Source organism: Haliaeetus albicilla, chromosome 1, assembly GCF_947461875.1.
Source record: "Haliaeetus albicilla chromosome 1, bHalAlb1.1, whole genome shotgun sequence".
NCBI lineage: Eukaryota > Metazoa > Chordata > Aves > Accipitriformes > Accipitridae > Haliaeetus > Haliaeetus albicilla.
In genome coordinates this window covers 57479828-57500070 of record NC_091483.1, presented here as the reverse complement: position 1 = coordinate 57500070, position 20243 = coordinate 57479828, and the positions used below count along the sequence as shown (strand labels likewise).

The window sequence follows — 20243 nt, the reverse complement described above, 5'->3', positions numbered from 1 at the left end:
AAAGGTTGAATTATGGGTGTTAACATTTAACAAATAAGGGTAGTCCTTATGCTTACAAAGTCCAATTCTTAAAGGCAAACCTACTGCTTACAATTAAATCATAAAGATGAGTAAAGACAAGTCACCTGGGTGGTTTGAAGCATCCTGTCATTTGTTTGTTCTTCAGATCTAATCAGAACTACCATGCAAGCAATATAAAATTCTCCTATTAGAGAGAGTTGCTCTTGGCTTGCATGAACAAAAAGAAAAAGGTACCTGTTGCTTCCCCCAAGTGCTGGGCGTGGCTGTAAAAAAAGTGAAAACGGCTACAGAACTACCGATGAGATAATCAGATTTTAATGAGACTCTTCAATTAGTTTTAAAATATAAATGTTATGTTCCTTTGGTACTTACATTAAAAGTTTACAAATTACCTTTCTTCTTTTTAACTGGAATTTGATCTGCATACTAGGCACATTGGTTAGTCGTCTCTGAAAATGGTACTGTGTTAATGATAAAGTTAACAATAAAGACTCCAAATACTTTGTATCATCCAATCTGCCAAACTGTGTGCACAGGTAGACTTAAACTCTGGAAGGAATTCACTTACTCTCCAGATGGCTTCTTTTTCTCAGACTTCCCAAAGATCTGTACAAAGGGAAAATCCCAGTTTATCATCTGACCACAAGATGAAAGAGAACTAGACCAAGACAGAACATAAAACCAACTCCTCCGAACCCAACAACAAACCTCCCCAAGTTCAACTTTCTGCATAATATTATTCATATTAATACTCAATTTTTCTCAAGACACCTCATACCTTTTTCCTCAAACAACTCTGTGTCACGCTTTCAACTGATGTGAAGAAGGCTAATTGGAAAACAAGTTTCTGGTTTATGAAAACCTTCAAGGCAAGATATTTATATTCAAATTCAGAAAGAAAAAAATAATTGTTGCAAAGTGAATGGGTGTTTCCCTTGACAACCTAACCTGGTGATTTAGAAATTCATCTGCGAGGTGGGAAGCCTATATTCAATCATTTGTTCTCTCTGATTTAAAGAACTGGCAACTTCTAATTCCCACATCACTGCCCCAAGCATGAGGCTCACTCTCTAGCACAAAATTCCTGACAAATGCCAACTTAGCACCATTTGTTGGTTCCCCTAACTAATAAGGAATAGTCTAAGTGGCAATATCAAATATAATTTGCATTGCATTTTTATAGTGAGCCATCTGCATCTTCTGCTCTGGCAGAATTATGTAATAAATTATAGGCAGGACTCTCACTTTCTGTGACATGCAAAAAATGACAGCAAATAACAGTGGCGTATTCTGCAAAAACATTCAGTTTCTGTGAATATTGTGGTAGAAGATAGGTAAACATTCCTTTGGCCTGCCTTCCTTCCAGCAGCATTAATGAAATTTCAGCTACTACGGCAGATCCAGTAAAAACCAGTGAGAGAAAATGTGTTTTCCTGTATTTCAATTTGGTTTTATCCAGCTCATTCAGTAGGGATGTAGCAAAAAAGAAAATAAAACTGAATAAATAAGGCAGAAGCTGCATGCAGTGAGGTCCCAGGAGACACCAAGTTTAGTTAAATTTTCTTTAAGAAAATGTATTCATGGCAGTATTCTTCCCAGCCTCGGGCAAGAGCTTTCCTGATTTTAAAATGTTTAACTCCAGTGAGCAAGATAAAGGTATTGCATCAAATTTACCTCCTTTTACGTATAAATTGGACGGAAACTTGAAACAATTATCTTATTTTTTGAGCAAACGCCACCATGAAGAGACTCTTCAGGAATTTTACATAAAGGTGTTTCTCTGGCAGCTCTTGACTTCTTGACATCTTTTTTTTCAGGTTCTTTCATACCTTCTTTCTTTCAGCTGTTTGTCATACAATCAGTCATTCCTATGTCAGGCCTCTTTTTTTCTTTCTTTTTTTTTTCCTACTGCTAGTTGTCTTGTAATTAATTTCTCCTGATAATGTTATGTGACTCTTATTTTTATTTTAACTGCAGAGTCTATTGATATTTGCTGTTTTTCAAACTCCTGTCTCCTCCTCTCACAGGATTAGGTGGAGATTTTCTTTCAAGGTTATGAACACAAGATTGAAAGGATGAACGCTAGAGACTCAAAAAACTAATGACAAAGGGGGGTTTGTTTGTTTGCTTTAATAACCCTGTTTTTAAGGACCTCATCCATAAATTTCAAACATTGTATCACAATTTCAAGTTGAATTTCAACTCCAAGATTCCAGCTTTTAGCTTTCACCTGTTACTGTCACATTTACACTTCCAGAGCCCATTTGTCTAACCATGACCTCACCTCAGTCCTCACCATCAGAGTTTCACAGACTTTTCAGCTAGTCAGAATACTTCAAAGTTAGTGAAATTCCAGACTTCCACCTAACACACACTCCAGGGGTGCATCCCAGCTCACAGGTGCGTGTGTGTTCCCTGGCTGTCTTCTAGCTCTAACGCAGCAGTATCCAGGTGCACCCCATCATCTCTCAGCTCTCCATCCCCACCTCTCCAGCAACGATTTTCTTGCAAAGGGAAGGAAGCTGTGTTTTTCTCTCACCAGCTTCTCAGTATAGACAACATATGGCTCAAAACTGTGAGGCAATCTGCTCAGAGTCTGGATACACTCTCAGCTCTAACTCAATACAGCGTTTCATGTGAAGTTTCTATGAACACAATTCTTTGGGGACAGCACAGAGAGAGAGCTCTCTGAGTCCATCTCACCTACGGCCAATGCAAACCTTGTTCGATCAGCTTGAATAGATTTTCATTTCTACAAAGGAAGAGGGGATATAATTTGCATCTTCCTTTGCCCATCCATATGTGGCTAATCACAATCCAGTCTCCTATCTGCAATTCTTTGAGCTATGTGTGTAAAAGGAAACATGAAACAGAAGGATTTCTTCCCTCCTGGACAAATTAAATCAATTCCCCTATCATGCACTAGTGCTAAGGCACTGCCATCTAGTGTGGAAAATCAATATAACAAAGAAAGAGGAAAAAAAGAAAAAAAATAGTATTTGCAACATGGCAGATGAAATTCTATCAGCTTCCATCAAACGTTTTGCACACCTACACATCATATTCATAACATTAGTCATTCTACTTTATGAAAGCACACATAAGCCCTCCCTTTTACAGGAAACTCCCTGACTTGATAGACCGCAATGGCTTCCATTAGATTGTACTGTGTCACATCAGGCAGGCTCAGCAGAGCCTTTAGTCCCAGTAGCCTCATTTGGAGTAACTCTCTGAAACTAAAGTTCTACAGTATTTAATGGCAGGAATCTCTTGGTAGAAAAGAGCTTTTTCTTAATTACCACATGTTTTATTCCAAATTTACCATTGCAAGACTTTATTCTCTAATTCACATTATATGGAAAGCATTGCAACATAACAGACAGTCTGCAGGACCAGAAAATTAGGAACTTTTGAGTTTTGCCTCTGCATCTGTACTACCTGAAGATTTTCTCTTGTCTTTCAAGAACATTCCTCCCCATACAGCTCCAAGTTTCCATGGGTTTGTGTCCTGTGCAATTATCTACAATTGTTCCATGAACATGCAAAGGATCTGACCTGTTTCACTTGGAGCAACTTTGTACAGATGAAGTTAAGTACACGACATGAGCCGATGGAGCATAGATATCATAATTTTACAAAACTTGCAGAGCTGTCATAAAGATCAATGTTTATTACACCTTTATATTATTTTTTATTTCTACAACTTGTAATCTCTGTATTACCCCTGTGCTAATCAAGGCTTTTAAGTACTCAAGTAACACTGTAGTCTACTTCTTTCCAGAACTGTAGCAAGACAGGGTTATTACATACTATTTGGCTGGTGCAGATATTCCATATTATCCTCATCACAAGAAAACACTGTTTAGAATACAAGCTGTGTCAATGACTCTGAAAGTCCATATAGCAAGATTCTGCATCCTGATAAAAATAATGGTAGTTTAGTTTTTGTCTCCAATAATGCTGCAGAAACACTGCTAATCTGGAGAACAAGACAGTAAAGAGAAAATAGCTTCATGTGGCAGACTCCTACCCAATAAGGATTGGAACATCACAATCTTAAGAGACAAATATGTGGAGGGAAAATCCTATTTAAAAAGTAGAACTCAGAAAGAAAATACAAAAAGTAGAGTTACTTTAGTATAATCTTCTCTACTTGATAACATCATTGTTATGTATTTGACATAGGATTTAGCACTACATAAAATGATTGCTAAATCAATATTTATATTTTGGTAACTGTATATACCTTGGATCTTTACATACACATACTAAATCACTGAACTGAATGCAAAGACTTCAAGAAGCTCTGAACCAAGATGAAACAAACAGTTCTTAGTTTGTGTAAAATAATTTAGGAATTCTTTTGTATTGTAAGTCATACTGTAAAACAAACAATTTCAACATTCTAAACATTCTAATAACCACCACAGATCACTGAGTTTATTCATTTAACTTTTTAAAAATGTACAAAATAATGACAATTCTATATGATATGCCAATACCATTCTGAATGGACATCATAAAAAAGAAATAAAGTATCTTGCCAAGTATTCAAAGCCTGTCAATAACATTATAAGGACAAATACTTTATTTATGTGCCTCCCAAGCCACCATAATATGACTCGGTCACAAGCTTGAGCCAGGATATCACAATCTAGCTAATGCCTTTTCTTTAAATATCTAGATTCCTAAATATAGATAGATAAATATATATACATTCTATATGATGCATAGATTTAAGATTATGATATATTAGATTTAAGAAATATTTAGGAATACTGTGTTGCTAAATTACTACCATAGTTTCAATGGTAATCTACAAATAAAGGTGGAAAGAGGGCACTGAAAAGGTAGTGAAAACATAGCACAGTAGATACTAGGCTCCTGATTCACATGACCATACATTAATTTCAGGCTTTAACTTTAAAAATATAAAGCAATTATCTGGCACTCAAGGTTGTGAAGAAAAGCTTGTAGCTCATGACACAGACATAAGCAGAGTTAATGAGACCAATTAAAGTCTGGAGAAGAGCCTGAAAGAAATCCTGAAATGATGAGGCTGCCCATGCAAATCACTTCGGGGCTAAGCTCCATGATCCACCGCTGCTAGGTCACCACACGGGCTTAGGAGGAGGAGAAGGGATGTGCTGAAACCCTGTGGCTGCTGTTCCTCAGGATCCCTTCCTCTCCACCCTAGGGAACCCATCTCCACCACTCTCCCAGAAGCAAAATACAGCCAGGCCACAGGTTTTTGAATAGTGTCACATAAGTTTTGTATCGTATTTAATGTGGACATAAAGGGACAGACTAGTTAACACCATCAAGACATCCAAATCTTCTCTAAGTGGATGTAAGTGTGCTCATAACAAGGATATTGGTACCAATCTGCCCCATCCCTCCATCACCATGAATGCCAGTGGAAATATACTGTACCTTAACAACACAAGCCCTGCCCAGGAGAATAACTTTAGAGAAGAAAACATATTGCCAGGCGTAACTGACATAATTTCATTGACATTGAAAGTGTTTTGACAACCTACAACTGACATATGACCTGTCTCAAGATCTTTTTATTATGCTTCTTCTCTATGACTATATGTGTAAATTTATCTGTTAGGTGTCAATCAATGCAAGCAATACTTCTGTTTTAGATTGTTGTCATAAGAGAATTTTTAACAGCAAAAAGAGTCTCCAGACACATCATTTCAGCAATCTTTTCAGTAATGTGGGAAAAGCAAGAGGAACATCGAACATTTTTTGTATAATCGTAGTTACTAGTGCCTCATGTTCCATTCTTACATTAAAATTTCAAGAAGGAAAAAAACCAAATTGTTTAAATATCCTAATAATTAACTATTGCTATTATGCCATGCATTCATTCAGCAATATATTACTAAAAAGTAATTCAGCATTGTTCATGTTTGCTTTATGACTATTTTTTTTTACGTTTTCCAGGCTGCCAAAAAAAACCTGTTCAGCATTTTTGCAGTTGCTACATAAATTGATTCAAGCTATGCTAAGGGAAAAATACAGAGGCTGAAAAACTCGAGCAAAAAAATGTCACATTAAAGGAACTCAACACTGATGAAAAATATCAAAACGGAGAAAAACCCTAAGAAATTCAAGGTGGTCTACCACCTTTGTGACAGCGCCAGAATCTATCTAAAGAATGACAATAAAAATGGTTAGAGGTTTAAACAATGGTGATTTGCTAAATTCTTGAGATTTCTTTCTTCAGGCAACATGTGATTAACAACCACAGTACTATCCAACATTCATTTTAAGGGTATTTTCAGATACTTTCTTAACTGTGGCCTATTTAACATTCTGTGGTTTTGAATTTGGGCCAGAAAGTCCTGCAACAAACTTTCTCCTGAAGCATTTGTTTCAATTCTGACTACAAGTAGGACACACAAAGGTAAGTAAAAAGATAACATAAAGCTAAGGCTTTGAAGTTTGTGATTTTTCAGAATAATCAGAATTTACAGCTCTCTAGCATCTACTTCATTTACCTGCAGCAGTTCACTCTTCCTTTTCTGAGAAGAGATTTCATATAGCCAATGCCAACTTAAATCACATCAGAGAAGAGAATCACAGGATAATTTAGGAGGTCTCTAGTCCAACCTCCTGCTCAAAAGCATGGTCAGTTATGAGGTCAGACCAGGTTATCGGGACTTGATCCAGACAAGTCTTGAAAACCTCCAAGGATGTACAACATGCACAGCATCACTGCACAGCCCGTTCCAACGCCTGACTGCCTTAATGGGGGAAATGTTTTTCCTTTTATCAAGGAACTTACAAATCTATTAAGAAGCTTGAAAGCTGAGAGTGTTATATGGCTACCACATGTAACATTTAATAGTCTTAATTTACTGATCCACAGTCTAATACCACATACCTACTTGAATAGAAATTATGGCAACCCACTCTGAACCAGCAGTAATTATCTAGTAACTTGCAATACCCTTGCTATATGACTGCTTGATGATACAGTAAATAGCTTTTACCACTTTTTCTTTCACTGTTATAAACTGATTTACTTGAGCAAATTAATGACTGACATCTAACCACTGCTAGAAATCAAGGTGAACTTTGGTAAAATGTCAATTTCTGTATTGCTAAACCTCTAATATAACCACAGGATAAGGAAGAAGAGAAAAAAGTGCAGTTTATTGCCAGTCACGGAGGTGATAAAAAGAACTAAATTTTCCAAACCAGCAGCCTAAATTTAAATTTGTCTATCCCTGCTGCTTGCCCATTACTCAAGGTGCAGATGGAAATTTTCACTGAACTTGAATGTATTTTCAGAAAATCCAGCCAAGATCGCAAGCATTGATTTGGAGGTCAATTTCAGACTCATATTACTCTCAGATGTGATTCGTTACATGGTTCATTAAAAAGGATAACTATTTTTGCTAGGAGCCTCACTGTTGATGACAGAGGATAACTCTGATTCCAAACCCCATGTATTAAAATATTTTAAAAAACCAAAACAGTGCATCTTCTCAAACTTCAAAATATTTTTACTGTTTTCAGAAAGTGCAGCTAAGCAACCGGCAAGCTCCTTCGTACTTTTTATGCATCATAAGCATGACAATATAGAAAGGCTTGCATACGGTCACAACGTTAATATTAATTATAAAAAAACCGTTTTTACATAGTCTAAAAAGCAAATCATTTTTTTCCAATGTGTTTTTTTCCAGGTTACCAATTACTTATAACAGGTGCTTTTTTTCATCCATATTTTGCAGCCAAATGTAAAGAATATTTAGATTAACTGTATTAAACTGAAGATTACTATTAAATTTACGCTGCTTCAGCAGCATGGTTGCAGAAACACAAATAGTGTGCCATGCCACTGAATAAGTATTAGTTAGACGCAGCTCTTGCCTTGCTGGTGTCTTTGACCAAGAACCCCTTGCTACCCCTGCATAAAAATAACTCAAGGAGTTATTTCTCATGTACTTTATGTTATAAAAAGTTCACAGATTTGTGAAAAACCCCACCCAGAATCATTGCTCTGGTATTTGGAGGCCCTGAAGCAGACCCGTGATTATGGCGCCTGGCCAAAGGTCCTTGGAGGACGCAGCTCTTGGCTGATTTGCTGGTATTCACAGAAAGCAGACACGGCCACCACAGTGCCAGGCCCCAAGGGGACACCAGCAGGCTGTACCGGCCCTGACAGAGCCCCTGGGGCTCCCCCAGGCCTGCCCAGGACCCCATTTTAGCCCCCCTCTCCCCAGGGCCAGCAGTCCCCAAGGCCACAGCAGGGCCTGCCTCCAGCTCCCCACAGCCCCAGGCCCTGCCCAGCCAGGCCCACCCAAAAGCGCCAGGAGGCCCGCACGTCTTTTTGGCAGGGGTGAAGGATGTTCAGGCTTGCTCCTAAGTCCCTGTCGTACCCCGCGGATCGGGAAAGCACAACCGCCTTCGGAAGACGTGGACTCGCAGAGGCTGTGCAGCTTTTATTCATCACATCCACAGCAACAGGATTTAGGAAGAAAGCACTGCCAGAAGTCAGTCACCAGGGATCTGATTAGACAGACAGCGTTTAACCTAATCTCCTCTACCACGAGCGCATTCTTCTTCCTGTAATTAAAGGCGATCACAGATGCAATTATTTAGGGGCATAATTCCACCAATTTAGACACCGAACTACTTCAGCGACAGGTGGAAAAGGTAAATAGTGAAAGGACGGGAATGAAAATGTGAGCATCGTTATGACTGGAGGCTAGATTACTAGGCAGCTAAAAGTCACAGCAAGATATAAACTTAGCAGTTTAGGAGGTAAAACTTCAAAAATTTCAATAGTCCTCAAAATACCACACACTGATTAACTGAAACATTTCTGAAAAGTTTGTCCCTTCTATCCTGAAGAATTACAGGATTATTTTGAAGCCAGAGGATATCACTATCTGTTACTCCAGATGTTTTGGGGGGAGCAAAACCACATAGACTTTGTCTATCTCTGTCTATAACATTTAGAAAAGTTATATTCATTTATTACATCCCCAGAGACACACTGACAGCGTGAAGAAATTTTATAGGAAAAAGAAAATTATCAGAATTATGTGTTTGTGAGCTATGACAACACTAAAAGAGGTAAATATGCACAGCTTTCCACGGGACAGCTAACAGAGAAAACTAAAGTCTACAAGTACTGGAAAAGTAAAAATTCCAAGCAGGACTGCAAATTACAGTGGTTTTAGTTATATTCTTTATGTAATTTTGGTTTACTCTTTTTAATATGATAAGGCTTATCTACACATACAGATGCTGACAGTTCCTGCTCCGAAAAGGGGTACTTCGAATGGGTAAGCCATTCGGAAAGGCAGGTGTGGGATTTGACACCAAAATTTTAGAAGTAAGAGAGGACAGACACAGCCTTACTTCAACAGTGGTCCCATTCTATCTTGCATCATAAATAGCTGCATTATTTTGTTCTTTTTTTTTTCCCCCTGAAGTCCACATAGCTTCAGCAATATTGATCACACTTTTATAAGGCTGTATATTGGTATTTTTAGAAGGACAGAATGAGTGGTATTTATATTCCAAAACACTGGAAAGAGACAAAAATAGGTGGAATGTCAAGAGTAGCCATGCCTCCACTTTGTTTCAGATCAGCTCAAAAGCCACAGTAAGCATTAACAACAGAAATAGTAACAGCTGTCTGAAGAGAACAATACTCAGAAGTGACTGGCTATAGATGGGTGACTGTGAGAAGAAAGGGAAAGAAAATGTGTTTATTAAGAAAAACTAGCAAAAAGTGTTGTTTAGTTCTAGTCTTTTTCCACTGCTTTACACTGATTAAATTGTTGGCACTCTGGTTTACCGACTTATTTTATCTGCCTTCTAACACTTTTGTAGTTGATTTTCATATTATTTTGTATTCATGAGTTTCAATGAGAATGAAAGAACCTTGGATTAAGAACCAGAAGCGTTAGAGAATACTTCTGTATACACAAAATATACATTTGTCATTACTCTCATAGTTTTGCATGTATGGTGGTTTTAATGGGGATTTGAGTAACAGACAGAAAACAAAAATCTGGTTTAATTAAACTGTTAGTAAGAGGTTATGAAAGTAACTGTTCTGCACACAATTTATTTATATAATCATGTATATATGCAATTCTGTTCTGGGCCTTTTTTCCTCCTATTATTAAACAAATATAAAGAGCTTCACAGATACCTGAGACGTATATAAAATATTCACTGAAAAAAAGCCTTTAGAATGATAGTACACTTTTAATAATTTCCATGGATGTATTGGGTTTGTGTGGCAAGGTTTTGGTAGCCAGTGGGGGACCACAGGGGTGGCTTCTGTGAGAAGCTGCTAGAAGCTTCCCCTGTGTCCAACAGAGCCAATGCCAGCCGGCTCCAAGATGGACCCGCTGCTGGCCAAGGCCGAGCCCATCAGCGACAGTGGTAGTGCCTCTGGGAGAACAGATTTAAGAAGGGAAAAAAACCTGTGCAACAGCAATTGCAGCCAGAGAAACGAGTGAGAATATGTGAGAGAAACCACTCTGCAGACTCCCAGGTCAGTGAAGAAGGAAGGGGAGGAGGTGCTCCAGGCGCCGGAGCAGAGATTCCCCTGCAGCCCCTGGGGAAGACCATGGTGAGGCAGGCTGTCCCCCTGCAGCCCAGGGAGGTCCATGGTGGAGCAGATATCCACCTGCAGCCCATGGAGGACCCCAGAGCGGGTGGATGCCCCCGAAGGAGGCTGTGACCCCGTGGGAAGCCTGCACTGGAGCAGGCTCCTGGCAGGACCTGTGGACTCGTGGAGAAAGGAGCCCATGGTGGAGCAGGTTTGCTGGCAGGACTTGTGACCCCACGGGGGACCCACGCTGGACCAGTCTGTGCCTGAAGGACTGCAGCCTGTAGAAGGGACCCACACTGGAGCAGTTTGTGAAGAACTGCAGCCCATGAGAAGGACTCACATTGGATAAGTTTGTGGAGGACTGTCTCCTGTGGGTGGGACCCCACACTGGAACAGGGGAAGAGTGTGAGGAGTCCCACCCGTGAGGAGGAAGGAGTGGCAGAGACAATGTGTGATGAACTGACCACAACCCCCATGCCCTGTCACCCTGTGCTGCTTGGGTGAGGAGGTAGGGAATCCGGGAGGGAGTGAAGCTGTGCCTGGGAAGAAAGGAGGGGTGGGGGGAAGGTGTTTTAGGATTTGGTTATATTTCTCATTACCCTACTCTGATTTGATTGGTAATAATTTTCCCCAAGTCAAGTCTGTTTTGGCTGTGATGGTAATTGCTGAGTGATCTCTCCCTGTTCTTATCTCAACTCAGGAGCCTTTTGTTATATTTTCTCTCTCCTGTCCAGCTGAGGAGGGGAGTGATAGAACGGCTTTGGTGGGCACCTGGCACTCAGCCAGGGTCAACCCACCACAGTGGAATACACTGACACAGTTGTAATCCTTACAAGAACCTCTAAACATCTACGTTCAATAAAACATAAAACAATTTCACTATTAACTTAAGTTGCAGGAGACTGTTTACAACAAAATATGACAAGAGTCCCTGGGCACTAACTCATCTCTCTTTGGGAATATTTGTTAACACTGCTAAAGGGTAAAACCTGGTAAGGAAGAAAGAGAAAAGATAAAAATGCATCTGAAGGTTGTTGTTGTTTGCTTATATTAAAAAAAAATATACTAACTGATTTCATTTCTGAACCATATCTTTCTGTTAATGCAAAGAGAACTTCTCTTGTTTATTAATGTATTGTATTGTATTAATTGTATTAACTATTGTAGTGTATAAGTATTGTATTAATACAATTATCATCATATTAATGATAATACAACTGAATGTATGCTAAGTGAAGACCTGGAATATTTAATTTCATTAATAAAATTTAATGATGGTATTGATTTCTCTGTTCAGTTTCTCAGCTGACTCCTTCTCCTCCCAAAGAGATGTACAGCATATCTACTTCAACACATTAGTTATTGTTGCTGTGAGTACCTGCACTTGTGATTGAGTTGTCTCTGGATTGAATTATTCACAGGTTGGGTTTTTTTTAAAGTGTCATCAAAAGGAAGTACTACTATTTTTTATTCTGTAAGCCACTCTAGTTTTTGTTATTCACTAAGTGCATGTCACTGGAACAGAAAACAGGTCAGGCACAGGGTACATGACCCGAGCAGTACAAAGCAAACCTGACATGCACGCAGCCAGAGGTGGTGGCAGCCACCTAGAGGCAGTGGCAGTTCCCGGGAGGCAGCGGCCCCTGTCTCTGCACCTCCTTTGCTCAGAGCCCCTGTCATAGGGTTCAGCCATAGAGGGAGCAATGAGAAAAAGAACAACTAAAGTTTGATCCAGCTACTCTTATCTGCAAAATGTTGATGAAGGAATCATCGCACCAGGTCTAACTGATAACAGTCCTGACGCTGCTTATGGCCAGGCAGACCCCATAGGACAAAGGATGGGTAAACATGCTGTTCCCTATCTTTGAATCCTGTTTTAAGCAACTTTGGAAAGACAGTATCAACATAGAAGTCATTCCATAAAGAAGAAATAATATTTGCATAAACGTTTTTAAAGCATTGTATTCATCTTGTTGCTAGAACATGAAACTCTCATTAACACCACTGTGATTTTTACATATGTGTGGCAAAGTCCTGAAAATATTTAGAGATGCAATGATATAAATGGAGTGACACCTTGCAGAAAGATGCACTCTTTAATTTAAATATGTCTTCTGAAGCTAAACTGTCAAAATGTAACAAACATGACAAGTTTTGTTACCACAATCTGGTAAAATGCAACCAAAATGGAGTGGCATTAGTTTCTACAAGTGCCATGAAAATTACAAAACATCTCTGCTTACCTCCTGCCAGGACTATGTGTACTAGAAACAGTTAGGAAACCAAATAATCACTCATGTAATTTGAATTTCACTTTTATGTGAAAGACTAGACCAAGACTATTTGCTACTTCAGTCCCAGTGAAGGTCTATCTTTCAGCTGTCAATGGGACTTGAGTGTTAGTTTCATACACTGTCAGTCCCTATTTATACAATTAATCCCATTTAGGTTAAAGAAAAAAAGGAAAGGAATAAATTCACTGAATAATCCTGAATTTATATGAGGCAAAAGCTAAATGTGCAATGGCCATTACTGGTTTAAAAATAAAAAATAAAAATCATACAAAACATTTAAAGAAAAAGTACCTAAACTCTACTGAGAATGATAATTTCATTTTAGACATAGCACTTTTTTCTCCTAACATTTAGTCAATGTATGAATTTTAAAGTAGAGTATAAGTTACCTCTTCTCAAAAAGAACATGCAGTTTTATCAAGCTGGAGTGAACAACCTCCCCAGGAAATCCATCACAAAGCATTTGATTTGCTAAAGCAAAACGAAATTTACCTAGTAATTTTTTTAAGGATTTTCCACTGGACTTCCAGTGGCTCAGTTTATAAAAGACCCATGATTTGAGTGCCATTAGTACCCTACCTGCTTCAAGAAATAAAGATCTTGTAAGCAGAAATGAAATAAAATAATCCTTGGATATAAAAATAACATCTGCTGGCCTCTTATGATGTTAGCTGGTATAGTGACTCCAGCTTTTTTCAACAGTTATACCAAGTCAAATACCCACCAACCAAATAATCAGTCTGTGGCACAGAAAAGCCCTGCAGACATGACCTTGGCCGATTTAACTCTGTAGCAGACTTCTTCCATGACTCTAGCAGTAAAGCAATTCAAAACTGGAGATAGAAAATCAGAGGGAAAACCCAGAGCATCGCTGTGCTATTCACTTTCCCTGCAGTGACACCCAGGATCTGCCTAGCTGCTGAGACACCATAGGGCAATGCTAAGCTGGCTGTGAGCTACACTGGGCACCACACCAGTCTCGAGCAGCCCAGGACCCCAGAAGCATGACACAGAGATACACACCATTTTACACACTTTCCTTCTTTGCCCATCTAAGTATCTGGCTCACCAAAGAGCTCGCCCTTAAATTGATAACACACCAGTTGCTTCTGGTTGCTTTGTTCAGGCCATGCTGATGTTCAGCAGGACCAAGAAGAGGGTCTTTCCTTCTGCCACTTCTCTCCTCATGCCAGTAGCATACTACTTTTGACATCTGTGAGAGCTGTCTGAGCAGCTTTTCATTTCTGGAGACCTATGTTTAAATGTGGAACTGTGGCAGAAAGAGGATAATGTGAGATCGATGAACTCCCTCTTGGTGCAGTGCTTAGTGAATTTTGTTCGCCACACAAATTCTCATCACAGTATGATAAATGTGGTATTTGCTGCAAAGGAGAAAACCAGCAGTGAAATACCAGCCATATCATACTGAGAAAGCAAATATATTGCAAAATGTATTTTATTAGCAGTAATATTTTAATTTTAAATCATGTGCCTGGAACAATATTATATGGAAAACTTTTGTACACATAAATTCTGCACTTGAACAGCAGATAACTAGAAGTTCATGTTGACAATAAAGAAAAAATAAAATACGATTTGCTTACCCTACTGTGGAAAAGTAAACATTTACCTGCAGCTACTAACATAAATCCTTGAAAATGTATGAAGTGATCTGACACCACAAAGCAGTTTTCCTGCAAAATATTACAGATCTAGCAAAGTCAGCTTCTCCAACACTGTCACTTTGTTCCCAAGTAATCCACAAGAAGTACAAGTATGGGATAATATCAAAACCCATGTGTTTCCACTTCCAACATCAGAAATAACAGCTGCTTGTATCAAGGTCTTATTGCTTATCTAGTATTGATCCTGGTATATAATATCGAGGATAGTTGATTTTCTCAGTTCATCTCTAATTTTACTTTGAAAATACTGCACAACAGTTTCAATCCTCAGCTCCAAATATTAAAGGGGCTCTACAGTACTTAAAAATATGATTTTATTGTAATAAGACCAGAAACTGGATATAATGATTAAAATCTGATCACAAATCATTGTACTGAGTCTTGTGTATTTCTATTGAAGCGTAAGAAAAATCAAAAGCTTCCTGGCATAGTTTTTCACTGCAGCAGTGTCTTCACACCAGCTGTAGAGGAACACGGGTTGTTTTCATTATTTATTTATTAAAAAGCTGAATTTTTCCAACTTCTTTTAATCTCATATTTTAAAATCATTCTCAGATAGAGTCTCTTGGTTGAAATGATGACTCAAATCAGAATACCAGTTTCAGTAGTCTAGATTATCACGTTATGTCAAGTGGTGGCATAAGAAAGATATTCTCATATTAGTAATTTATGACTGTACACTTTGATTCATCCCTTTACATTCAGGGACACATATTTTGGAAGAATGACAAGATAAAGAGTAGTCTTTTATTTATTTATTTTTAAACTGTAGTAGAGTTGAGCTGGAATCATAAGGCAGAATATCCTGAAGTTTCATGTCAGTTTTCCAAAGTCACTGGACTGCCTACAGAATCTCTTTTTAAAGGGCTTTGCTCAATGGTCCTACCAGAAACAACATTCCTAGATCTTGATACTGTCAGAAATCTCAAGCTTTTCTACACTGTTCTTGCAATACTGATTTAAACCTTCATGTCTGCCTGTAGCACCAAAAATTTGTACTCTAATCTTTGAGGCTCTGGTTCAGGCTCAAAGTAAATTGTCCAGCTTTACCTTAATGTACCACAGAGAAGCAATACCCTTGTTTTACTTTCGTCTTGGTCTCGTTTCTCTCCTCAGCCTAGCACGTTTCAGATATATTTGTTCCATATAAAAAAATAGCACAGACACACTCCACGTAGCAAAAACTCCAGCAAATAAGCAGTGATGGATGGAGAGCAGCTTGGCATGGTCACAGAAACCACATGCAGGTTGGCTTTCATACTACTCTGCCCTCAAAAGAGCAGTTTAGGGTTATCTGCCGACCCACCCTCCCCTCGCTATCCCAGTGGGATGTTTAACTGGATTTGGCATTCACAGAGCAACTCAAAGTATTTTACATACATGTTTGTTTCCCATGTTTGAAGTGTCACCTTCTGTTTTCTTCTCCTTTTTATTGCAAAACCACAAACAATGCTTGTTGGGTTTTGTTATTGTTGTTGTGAGTAGGGTTTTGGGGGGGGTTGGTGGTAAGCTTTTGTTTAAGTTTTTAGGGGGATCGGGTTGTTTTGGTTTTTCAAAATACCCTCTTGTTCCCTAAAAGTTCATTGCTTCCAACTGCTTATTCCCCACTGATTACAAAATTATTATCACTTGTTTATGACAATTTCCACAGCAACCAATATAATCTCAGAGTGCTGTGACATCAAGTGGAAAATAAGCACCATAAATTCATGCAAATGTCACCTGTTACAAACAAAAACACGAAACAAGGAAACAGAAATTGTCGCATGTGAAACAGGAGCGTCAAAATAGAATACACATCAAAGTTTTTTCATGAAATATTACTGCATTCTTCTTACAAGAAACTTGTCAGTTCAGCACACAGAGCTTCCAGCTGAGCACCATGCTCTCAACACCCATAAGTCAGATTTTGTAGCAGATGTTAAATGTAAAATCCATTAAGACCAATTAGATTCTACAGAAGAAAAAAATAGTAATAGCATGCACAGGCAATCCTGCATTACACAGCAGTACTGAGAGACATAGGGAACCACAGAAAAAAAACAAAAGCTTGAAAATGTAAATCACACCCTTTCCTCACAAAGACACCAGCTAACAGAAGGTAGGTTACATTGCCTGCAGCCATGTGAAGCAAGGTCTCCTGGCTTCTGGTCTCCTGTCTCCAGCTAGAAGCAACTTTTGTGAAGGCCATCACCTATTGCACACCAACAGGTAATTAATCAGTGGTCCTCTATGGCAGCTGGAAACTGAGCAGCAGAAGAGTTTGGGCCTCCTTCCCAAACTGCATATGCATTTCATGTCGTGTTAACTGACCCAAGTCATCCTCAAGTGCACTAAGGTGAGAGCTTCAAGAGCATAAAGCCAAGCTATAAGGGGCGGGGGGAACAAACAAACAAACAAACCCACGCAAAGTCTGTGATACAATCTGGTAGATCCTTTTCACTATCACATAAAAATTTACTCCTTTTATTGACCATTAAGAGACAGGATTTGTAATGGACACATGGAACAGATCTGTGAACACTTTTCAGAACTAAGCCACCAATGCAAGCTGCAAGTTAAATTATGGCTGCATAGTAATTGTGTAGAGAAATGAAGCTGTCATTGCATACATGATAGCTTGCACACCACTGGGGTCAAAGAACCTAATGTTTTTTATAAGAATTATGCATACTAAGAAGGGAAGCCTGTCTCTGTACTTGTCAGGACATGTTGCCAAAGGCTGAAGCATTATTTCCTGGTAACCAGTTTCAAACAGCCTCTGGTTCTTCAGACAGAATTAGTCTACAACAACCAATCCATCCCTAGATATTAAGGAATTCATAAATTAATTAAATATATATGTAGTATCCAAGGTGAATTTCATCTGCCAGAATGTTTAAGAATATGAAGTATTTTCCATTTTTTAAAAAAAGTGATAGATGGTCATTTCAATCAAAATACCTACCAAAGTTTTGAGAGATACTAGAAACAGACCTGAAATCTGTTCCACAAACCATAAATGAAACCTTTGGCCTTCAAACATTCCTTAGTAGCTCTCAGTGAGAAACTCATTCAGCTACTCATGGTCTAAGGAAATGGGTAGAATGTATATATCCTCATAGATTTTTCTAATCACTTTGCCATTTACCATTACTAGAAAACAGATTTGTCCACAAGTCCTCAGGAGAAACGGTGAAAGAGAAGTTTGTGTGGCTGCTATAGAATTACAGAACAACAACTAATACAGTTGCTGGTTGCAGATCCTCATGCTGTGAATAATAAATGCAAATGAAACTAGGGGTTTTTCCAGTGGAACATAAAACTAGGTTTCTTCTCTGCTAGCACCAAATTAACTCTCAGGCACCAGCCAAAATCGGAATAGGCTCCCCAAAGCTTTTTTGTCACGATATTTTTGTCTGTGAGGCACAGTCCAAGGTTGGACATTCCCCATGAGAGCTCTTGAAATCAGCAACCTCCCAACCAAAACTGCCTCCTTTCTGGGGTTCATGGGGACATGTGGCAAGGAACAAATCAAAAAGTGACTGCTCTTCTCTGTGTATTAAGCTCTTTTTATGAGTGAGGAAGGAATACGATCCTGGATAATGCTGTTGGAGAGCCTACAGCCAGTAGCCCTGACCACTCTTCTCACCCCTGGTGCAGAGCACTAAGGCTTCCAAGGTTTGCTCTCCCTTCAATGGATTCTTGTGCAGCAGTCTGGCAAAGCAACGGCAAGCACCCAATCCATCCAGGGCATTTAATAAAGTATTGTTTTACCAACAGTCTCCAGCAATTGGACATTTAGTCAGTTAAAAAAAAAAGACAAACACTCAAAACTAAAGCATTACTTCAGGCATTGCGCCTTGCTTGTTTCTTTTCCCATTTTGGTGATTTTTTTAACTTTTGTCTCCATGTTGCTATATTTCAGAAAAATCTATCTAACCATGCAAAAAATGTATAAAATTGTTAAACAGAAAAGTTGCTAAATGCGTATCATTTTTCATCTTTTCAGCCTACTTTTATCTCAGCCATTTTTTGCACTCAGAAGTCAAAAAAAACCAAACACACCTAAAAACATTAAGCAAGACCATAAATTGATACAGTTAACTGAAAATTTAAGTAATTAACTGTTTTACTCTTTACAACATTGTAAGCTTGAAGACTAAAAATTAAAACAAAAATCATGATGTACAACATCCAATTCATCCCTGGCATGACTCCATGTAAATCAGTGGTATTGCACCAGGGATTAATTTGGAACACTGATTTGAATTAGAGCCCTGTTCTGTACAGCAACCTCATCATAACACACAGACAAAAAAATAACCCAAAACAGTAAGAGCATCACAAACACACACAAAAATTATGCACCTACAAATCTAGTTCCAAGCAAGCAGAATAGAGTACTTCATAGTCTTGATAATAACAATAAGGAATTTCTACTATTGAGAAAATCAGTCCGTCCATTTTTCTCAGAAAGGAGATTTAATAATCATGTAAAATACTTGACAAAAGTCCACCCAGAAGAATGTAAAGCTCTGCAGCTCAGTTTTTACATATCGTAATGAAACACGACTGGCGATAGATTATGCAATGAATCTTCAAAAACTGTTTTAATGTAGTCTTGAAGATTGAAGTACTTAAGTCTGCTCAGCAAAGGGTGATCACCACCTGTATAGTATCCAGCAATGTAAACTATTTAATGAATTTCTCCTCCGAGCAGAAAACCATTCACATTTCCCTCCTCTCTGAAATACCATGCCCAGGTCCAGTTTTGAATGCAAAACAGGTTGCTTCTGTTTAGCTGCCCTATTGGTGAAGTTAGTTAGAGGCTGCATCTCCCACCTCCCCACAGAGACAGGCAGATGCTCTACCAAAGCATCACCCCTGCGCTCAGGGAGCGCGAGACCACGCAGCAGAGGCAGAAGAAGAAAGAAGTGAATGGAGAACACCTCTCTCTTCCACAGGCTAACCCGACTCTCAAACGCATCTGTAACGTTTAAGGCTGCCTCTGCCTTCCAAAGACAAATCTCTGCCAGGGGCCGGTGTTCTCCATCCAGCTGTAGTTTCATTACCCGAAACCACTGCCCAGCCAGTGCCCTACATAGCACTACGTACTTTGCTAGATTGGAACTCATTCGTCATCACTCAATTTTTCTATTTGCGAGTGACCTGGAACCTTTGAGGCTACCCACAGCCAACTAGTGAAGTTGCTTAGGAGCCGTGCACTGGCTACGGAGTGGTTTATTTTCTTTTTTTCTTTTTTTTTTTCCTCCATCTCGAGCCAGACTCTTTCTTGCTCCTCGGGATGTTGGCTGCGCTCTCGCTGCCCCTTCCCTGCCGGAGGCCGTGCCCAGGCGCAGTGCGCTCACTTGGGAAGGAAACGCAGCGATAAAATATTAAAACCCTTCCTCGCTCGGGGCTCCGCTCTTGCAATCTCCGCACCGCCTCGCTGCGAGGGAGCGCCGCAAGCCTCCGCGGCGGAGCCCGCGCCGTGCCCGCACCCCCCCGCCCGGCCAGCGGGGCTGGGACCCACCGCCGCAGCCCCCTGCTCCGGCGCCGGCGCGACGCCCCCCTGGGAGACCCCGACACGGGGCAGGCGGTGCGGGGGGGGGGCGGGCAGGTCCTCGCACCAAAAGGTGGGAGCAGCCCCGATTGCTCCAAGGA

At 39.5% G+C, this 20243-nt stretch overlaps 1 protein-coding gene across 1 annotated transcript in view; it reads right to left on the bottom strand.

The window, feature by feature from the left end:
- Positions 1 to 20243, bottom strand: part of KCTD8 (potassium channel tetramerization domain containing 8) — a 102963-nt gene that overhangs the window by 81501 nt on the left and 1219 nt on the right. The window lies entirely within an intron of this gene.